The 8,835-nt window shown below is 39.0% G+C and overlaps 1 pseudogene; it reads right to left on the reverse strand.

Moving 5' to 3' along the window:
• Positions 1-3,464: 3,464 nt before the first annotated feature.
• Positions 3,465-5,490, reverse strand: LOC109488465 (annotated as a pseudogene).
• Positions 5,491-8,835: the final 3,345 nt, after the last annotated feature.

Below are 8,835 nucleotides of genomic sequence, written 5' to 3' on the forward strand. Positions count from 1 at the left end.
CATGCAACCATTCTGTTATCTATCTATACAGTACCCAATAAATTACATGGGATATTCAACACTTTGTTGTAAAATAGGCTTTGCATTAGGTGATTTTGCCCAACTGTAGGCTAATATAAGTGTTCTGAACATATTTAAGGTAGGCTAGGTTAAGCTATGATTTTGGTAGATTAGGTGTCTTAAACATTACAATATTTTCAACTCAGCTTTATCAGGACATAACCCCAATATAAGTTGAGGAAGATCTGTGTGTATGTATATAGATACATAAAACTGTGTGAGTGCGTGTATTTTTTCCATGTATTTATAATGATACTTTCAATCCCAATCTAGCCACACAGGTGTTGGTTTGCCTTCCTCCATTCCCTATTTAGATTACTTTTTTTCCACACGGAGAGCTTTCGTTTCCAGAGTCTTCTTCCCTGTTTTGACTTCTCTCCTCCTCTCTTTTCCTCTCCCTTTTCATCTCCTGTTCTCCCTCCTTTCCACTGGTTGACGGACCAGAGGAGCACAATGCAACCAATATCAAACTTTAAAAAATGTCACAGAAAATGCAAGCAGTTTTCTGGAAAGTGAAAGGGGTTTGGTCTAGGGGAATGTGGAATACTTGCAAGCACCCAGGACCTGAAGAGACCGTGGCTCAGGAAGCTTCAGAGACCCTGTCAGGTGGGTCTCCCCTCATGAGGGTGGCAGCTTGTCTGTCTGAGCATTGGGTGACAGAAGAAGCCCAGAGCCCTGTGCCAAGGCCCAGACAACCTTCCATGGGGCTGCCACACAATTTCCTGTAAAAGGCATATGTACATATGTACATTTTTTCCAAGCTGGGTCCAACATTTTTTTTCCTGTGGAATAGTGAACATGGCATGGTCAGGGTCCATGTGATATTTTTTATGTCAGCAACCAGTCTCTGCAACAGGAGAGAAATATGTGTTTTTCAAGTAAATGAATAAAGGAGGTAATAAATTGTTATATTGTTTAATTTAAGAGGGCAAAGGATATTTTATAGATATTTTTCTTTCATTCTGCCTGTGTCCATAATTTAAATTCTCAGAAGATAGATCACCATCTCCAGAAATTTCTGAGTTCTTGTCCTGTTCCACCTATGCATTATCATAAATGAAGTTTTTTTTAATATTTTTTTAAGATTTTATTTATTTGAGAGAGAGAGAGTGAGCACAAGCACAGCATGGGGGAGGGGCAGAGGGAAAGGGAGAAGCAGATTCACCTCTGAACAAGGAGCTAGAAGGACGTGGGGCTTGATCCCGGGACCCCAAGATCATGACCTGAGCAGAAAGCAGCCACTTAACTGACTGAGCCACCCAGGAGCCCCAGAAAAGTTTTTTTTTTTTTTTAAAAGATTTATTTATTTTGAGAGCGAGAGAGAGAAATCACAAGCAGGAGGGATAGAAGGAGAAGGAGAGGGAATCCTAAGTACTGAGTGTGGAGCCTGACACGGGGCTCCATCTCATGACCCTTAGATCAGGACCTGAGCTGAAACCAAGAGTTGGACGCCTAACCAATTGTGTCACCCCGGTGCTCCAGAAATGAAGTTGGGTTTTTTTTTTTTATTTTTTATTTAAATTTCAGTTACACAGTGTAATATTAGTTTTAGGCATACAGTATAGTGATTCAATGCTTCCGAACAACACCTAGTGCTCATTACAACAAGGGGGTGCATGTATCCCTTTGAATTAGTATTTTTGTAATCTTTGGATAAATACCTAGTTGTGCAATTGCTGTATCATAGGGTAGATCTATTTTTAGCTTTTCAAGGAATCGCCGTACTGTTTTCCAGAGTGGCTGTACCAACTTGCATTCCCACCAGCAGTGTAAGAGGGTTCCCCTTTCTCCACATCCTCGCCAACATCTGTTGTTTCTTGTGTTTTTTATTTTAACCATTCCAACTGGTGTGAGGTGATATCTTGTAGTTTTGATGTGCCTTTTCCTCATGATGACTGATGTTGAGCATCTTCTCATCTGTTGGAAATATATATATATATAATATAATATAATTCCTAAATATAAAAATGTTGAACACTAAATGGAACTTAAATCCATTAAAACCTGTTGAAATTTAAATGGAAAATATTACATTAGCAACACCGTAAATTAAAGAATATTCCAAAGAATATTGCATGAAGTAAGGTACATTATTTTATAATGATTAAGCCTAGAATATTTTTACTTGCATTCCTGTCCATATAGTTTAAAACTCTAAAGCACCGACTGAATGAGGACCATTTTAAAATAATTTAAAAAAATAATAGATTGTGGCATATGCCTTTTATTTAATATTTTATTTATGTATTTATTTATTTATTTTTGAGATTTTATTTATTTGTTTATTTGATAGAGAGTGCACACAAGAGCAGGGGGAGAAGCAGAGGGAGAGGAAGAAGCAGGTTCTCTGCTGAGGAGGGACCCCATTGCAGGGCTCAAACCCAAGCTGAAGGCAGAACCAACTAAGCCATCCAGGTACCCCTAAGATTTCATTTTTATGTAAAATGTCTACACCCAACATGGAGCTTGAATTTACAAGGCAGAGATAAGAGTCACATGCTCTACTGACTCAGCTAGCCAGATGCCCACATGGCACATCATTTTAATGATAAAAGGAAGTTGCGTATTGCTTTGATTTGCAAATATATTCTTTGTCCAAGTAGTCATCTGTGCTTCCATTATCCTTGAATGACAAGATTCTTTAAGTACTTTGTGAAAAAAGACCATCCTTTCACCAATGGAATGTTTTCGATCTTATCTGGGTTGGATCTTCAGGATGTCTCTAGGCAATTTCATTAAGTAACAGCAGCTCAATATAAGGTGGCTAAAAGGAACCAGTAGTTTTGGGCGCCTGGGTGGTTCAGTCCTTAGGCGGCTACCTTTGGTGTATGGCATGGTCCCAAGGTCCTGGGTTTGAGCCCCTGCATTAGCTTCTCCCCCCACCACTCAGTGGGAATCGTGCTTCTCCCTCTCCCACTCCCCCTGCTTGTGTCCCCTCTCTTGCTGTCTCTCTCTCTGTGTCAAATAAATAAATAAAATCTTTAAAAAAAAAGGAGTCACTAATTTTGACATGATCATGTAGAACATCTAATCTATTTATATGAATCTGTAATATTTCACACAGTGCTGTCAGCTATACAGTTGATTTTTTTTTAAGTTTATTTTTTAGGAATCTCCACGCCCACCATGGAACTCGAACCCCTGACCCCAAAATCAAGAGTTGCATACTCTTCCATTTGAGCTAGCCCGGTGCTCCTATTCAGCTGATTCTTGAACTTTTTTTTTTTTTTAACATTACTGTCAGGTGGAGGAAAATGGTCTCTAGGTACCCAAGGTAATCAAGCGTTTCTCCTATTCTTTTAATCATTTTTTTTAAAGTAGGCTGTATACCCAAAATGGGGCTTGAACTCATGACCCTGAAATTAAGAGTCACGTGTTCGACTAAGCCAGCCAGACGCCCCTCTTTAAAATATTTTTACTTTCAGCTTATTGAAAGTTCTCAATTCAGAAAATGTCATTATGTGATGCTTCCATTCATTGTGTAGTACATTAAGAGATTGCAGTAGCTGTTGCTATTTATCCGACCCTTTGTTCTCTTTCCAAGTCTTCCTTTAATTTTTCATTCTTTGACTAAATGGTAGACAGTCCCATTTCAAGATCATGTCTCAATTTTTGGAATTCTTCCTTATGTTACCAGATCGTCTTCATTCAGTGGAATTATTTCAGGAGTTTCTGTCACTGAGTTCAGTGGTCAGACATTTCACCTGCATAACTAATAACAACGACTGAGCCTTTGAATCAGTGATTCTCTCTATAAACAAGTGATAATTTATTCTAACATTCCTTCCTATCATTCCATGTTCTTTCATATTCCTTTTTATTTTTTTTTTTAAGTAATCTCTACACCCAACATGGAGCTCTAACTCACAACCCTGAGATCAAGAGTCATGTGCTCCACCAACTGAGCCAGCCAGGTGCCCCTCTTCACATTCCTTAGTAGGTTTTTCTTAAGCATCTTAACATATTCCACATCTGTAGTACTGTCTGGACCTAAATCTCACCGATTCACTGGCCTGTGCTTCAGATTTTCTTAGCCTTAGGATAATAATAGGGGAAAAAAAGGTGTGGGAACATGGGCAATCACTTAAATTGCCTGTGTCTCAGTTTCCTTACTCTCTTCAGAGAATGTGCTAGAAAATAAGCTCAGACAAAAAAACATGTTTGAAGTACTTGAAGGGAAGCCCACAAGTTAACCAGTTCTTTCAGTTCCCCACCCCTTTGTCTTCATCCCCTAACCAGTGGGGTTCTGAAGCTGGTGTTGGTGTGGGAGCTAGAGGAGAGTGGTACTCATGCTGGCTGAACGTTGTGTATTAATTCTCACCACTCAATTCCAATGAGTGGGGAGTTTTTCCCCCACACCATCAAGCAACTCTCAGATACCAGCTGGATGACCTATAATTCAACTCCATTCTGACACCATCTATCCAGCGATAGCATCAGATTTTACAGGTTGAGGATTCAGACCATCAAGATTGCCCCCAATTCATATGCCAATTGCCAACTCCAGGGTTGTCACCTGTGCTTCTTACCAACTGGCTATGCCTCAGAGATTCCCATGATGTCCTCCTTGGGTTGGATGGATTCATTTGGTAGATTGACTCACAGGACTCAAGAAACCAGTTTATTTGCTAGATGGCCAGTTTATTACAAAGGATATAGAGAATAGGAATCAACAGCCAGATGAAAAGATACATATGGCGAGGTCCCAAACAAAGGAACTTGTCTATCCATGAGTTTGTGCCTGGCACAATGGCACATGAAAGCATTGTTTCAACAGCCTGGAGGCTCTCCTAACCCTATCCTTGTGGGGTTTTATGGAGGTTTTATTACATAGGAGTGCTTGATTAAATCATTGGCTATTGGAAATGAATTCCATCAGCCTATCTCCCCTCCCCCAACATTAGGGAGCTGGGACTGAAAATTCCAACCGTCTAATCACATGATCCTCCTGGCAACCAAACCAGCCCCCATCGTTCCTGGCCTCCCAAAGTTACCTCATTAACATAACACAAGGTACTTTTATCAATCTCATCACTGGAAATTCCAAGAATTTTAGGAGCTCTGTGCCAGAAAGGGGGATGAAGACCAGCTAAATATTTCTCTATTTTTTGAGATTTTATTTATTTATTTGACAGAGAGAGCACAAGCAGGAGGAAAGGGAGAAGCAGACTCCCCATGGAGCAGGGAGCCAATTGTGGGGCTTGATCCCAGGACCCTGGGATCATGACCTGAGCTGAAGGCAGACGCTTAACCAATTGAGCCACCCAGGCACCCCCAACTATGTATTTCTTATTCTAAATCATAGTATCACAGGTAGCTATTTTCCCAGACATAAGGCTCTCACCTTTGGGGCTGGAGCTCTGTATTCTGTGAACCAGGAGCCAGCCTTGCTAGCAAGTTTCGATCATTATGGCACTCTCCCCAGCCCATCTGTTAGCACCGCAGAGACACTGCAGCTTCTATTACTTCGTTTTGCCTAGGGATACCCCTCTCCTAAGCGTACTATACTATATTTAGTCCCTGTCTTATTAGCAATGCTGTCACATATACCAAATAATTTCCAGTTTATTTCAGTTTTCTTCTTTAAGTATAATGTTTTCCCAGCAGTGAGAGTCATTGATTATATAATGGGATTGAAAATTCACATTTTGCCAGCCCATTTGTGTAATTGTTGGTAGAATATCTATGGCTCTTGTGGGGAGCTGATTTGGAAAAGAGAGAAGGTAAACAGTCAGACAACTTGCTGTCCATGACAGGACAATGAGCAAAGTACAGCATGTTTGGTAATATAGTGTTTGGGACCTTCGCAGAGGGTAGCCAGGTAGGGATTCTTAGGGAAGACAATGATCATGTTAAGGTTCTAGGATATAGAAAGGGTTGGATTTGACAGAAGTTCACAGATCAGGAAACTAAGCACTTAGAGATACTGCCAGAAAGGAAAATGATCTGCCTCGCAAACATGGAGACAGAAGGGAGAGGCAGGATATGGGGTTTAATGGTTTGACAGGACCCACAGAATGGAGGAAGGGCACATGACACACATTGAAGGATTTTCACTGGGGTTGTCTTCTGGTAATATATAAAGAAGTCTATAGGATAACTGGAAAAAATAAAGAATGGGATCATAAGAGACATCTGGAACTGACTTAAACTGTATCAATTTATACCATTGGTCAGTAAAGCACAACCTATGGCCAAATCCAGACTTCTACCTGTATGTATGTGGCACGTAGATTTTTATGTTTTCACATAGTTGGGAAAAAATTTTTTAAAAATATGATTTCTTCAAATTTCAGTGTCCATAAGTAGAATTTTATTAGAGTACAGTTATGTCCATTTATGTTCATATTGTCTACAGCTCTTTTGCACTATATAGCAACAAAGTAGTTCCAACAGAGACCTATATCTCTTAAAGCCTAAAATATTTACCATCTGGCTCTTTACAGAAAAGTGTTGCTGACCTCTGATTAATGCAATTAAACTCTTGTGGAATGCTCATATGGGGGCAGGCATTCAGTTACTTGTGGGTGTGTTATGGGAGATCACAAGTTAGGAAGGTAAGACCCCTTTTATCTTAGAGATTACATTCTGGTGAAAGATAGATTTTGTTTAATTGGTGGGTTTATTTGAAATCCAGCTAGAAATACTGGGATAGGGAAAGTGCTTTGTGTTAAGGTGTCTCTACCTCCAAAAACCTCCTGAGAGGCTTCCTGCAGTTTGTACTGTCCAAAGTGAAACAAGGATGGGGAGAAAGAGGTTCTGGGCTAGAGGCAAGAGTCTGGCCTGAGATTTAGGTGTGACAGGACCATGGAGGAAAGGGGAGTGTTTCTTGAGTGTGAAGTAGGAAGCGTTTTGATAGCAGTATTGAAAAGAGAGAGGATTCATGAAAGGTCTCAAGGGGAGTGACAGATGCCAAGTCATTTTTACTGGAGGTTGAATTGCTCTAAACATGTCATCTCCAGCACGTGTTACCTGTTTGGAACAAATGCAATTAAAGGAAATGTCAAATAAGAGATCTTTCAGACCATGGAAATCTGAAAAGTTGCCCCCAAATAAGGTTAAGTATCAGAAGGTCATTCCTGCTTTTGGGAAAAGTGAACTGTAGGAGTTCATTCTTTGTGTTGTTTATATTATTTCTCCATTTTGCACCCTCCCTGCTCCTTCCCACTGAAAATCTTCATGAGTAGCCTGTGAATTGTGTAATAATGAATCTCCTGCTAAAACATATACTTATTTATATTCCTTGATTTTGCTTAAAACTTGTCTCCAAGAATCAGGGATAGTTTAACATGCCCTTTATCATCAGGAGTTGGGAGGCCAACAATAGTTGGCCTCTTGAGGCCATCAGGAGTTGGGATGTCATATTAACTTTCAGGGAGCCCAGAATCCTGATATCTGGTAAGAAAGGTAAGGGGGTTGAGAACCAGAATCTCAGTGGGAGGATTTGAGCATAGCATAGGTATGGATCAATGGACTAATGATGGTTGAGGCCAGGGAAGTGGAGACCAAAAAATACATAAATAATTTTACTTATTTTTAATAATCAACATAATTAATTGTTGATTAAAAAAATAAATATGTTTTACCAGTAACTTATAAAGTAATTAGTGAAACCAAAACAGTTTCCCTGGACATGTATAATATACTGACATTTTTTAGTACTTTAAAATTTGCATCTGGACTTGATTTTCAGAAATCTAGTAATTTGCTTATTTGTCATCATGATTTTCATTTCCTGTGTGTGTGTGGTCAAATGTGTATTACATAAAATTTACCATCATAACCATTTTTAAGTGTACAGCTCAGTGGCATTAAGTGTTTCACATTGCTTTGTGATCATCAATCATGCATCTTCAGAACTCTTTTCATCTTGCAAAACTGAAACTGTGTACCCATTAAATAACAATTCCCCATTCCTCCCTATTCTCAGCCACTGGCAATGACTATTCTATTTTCTGTCTCTATGAATTTAACTAGTCTAGATAATTTATATAAGTGGAATCATACAATATTTGTCCTTTGCTGTCTGGCATATTTCACTGATATAATGTCTTCAAGGTTCATCGATGTTGTAGCATGTGTCTGAATTGTCTTCCTTTCTAAAACTGAATAATATTCCGTTGCATGTATATACTACATATACATGCCATATTTGGTAATTTTTTTTTTTGTTTTTAGGAAACACTGTTTCCCATAGCAGGTGTACCATTTTATATTTTTAACAGCAAAGCACAAGGGTTCTAATTTATCTATATCATTGCCAATACTTGTTATTCTGTTTTTGTTATTGTTGTTTAATATAATAGCCACTCTAATGGGTGTAAAGTGGTATCTCATTATATACTGATTTTTTACTGATTGGTTTATCTTCTTTGGAAAAATGTTTATTCCAATCCATTGCCCATTTCTTTTTTTTTTAATTTCTTTTTTTTATTATTATTAACATATAATGTATTATTTGTTTCAGGGTACAGGTCTGTGATTCATCAGTCTTACACAATACACAGCACTCACCACATCACATACCCTCCCCAATGTCCATCACCCAGTTACCCCATCCCTTCCACCCCCCTCCACTAAAGCAACCCTTAGTTTGTTTCCTGAGATTAAGAGTCTCTTATGGTTTGTCTCCCTCTCTGGTTTCTTCTTGTTCCATTTTTTCCTCTCTTCCCCTGTGATCCTTTGCCCTGTTTCTCAAATTCCACATATCAGTGAGATCATATGGTAATTGTCTTTCTCTGATTGACTTATTTTGCTTAGCATAATACCCTCTAG

The sequence above is a fragment of the Ailuropoda melanoleuca genome, chromosome 9 (genome assembly GCF_002007445.2).
Source record: "Ailuropoda melanoleuca isolate Jingjing chromosome 9, ASM200744v2, whole genome shotgun sequence".
Lineage (NCBI taxonomy): Eukaryota > Metazoa > Chordata > Mammalia > Carnivora > Ursidae > Ailuropoda > Ailuropoda melanoleuca.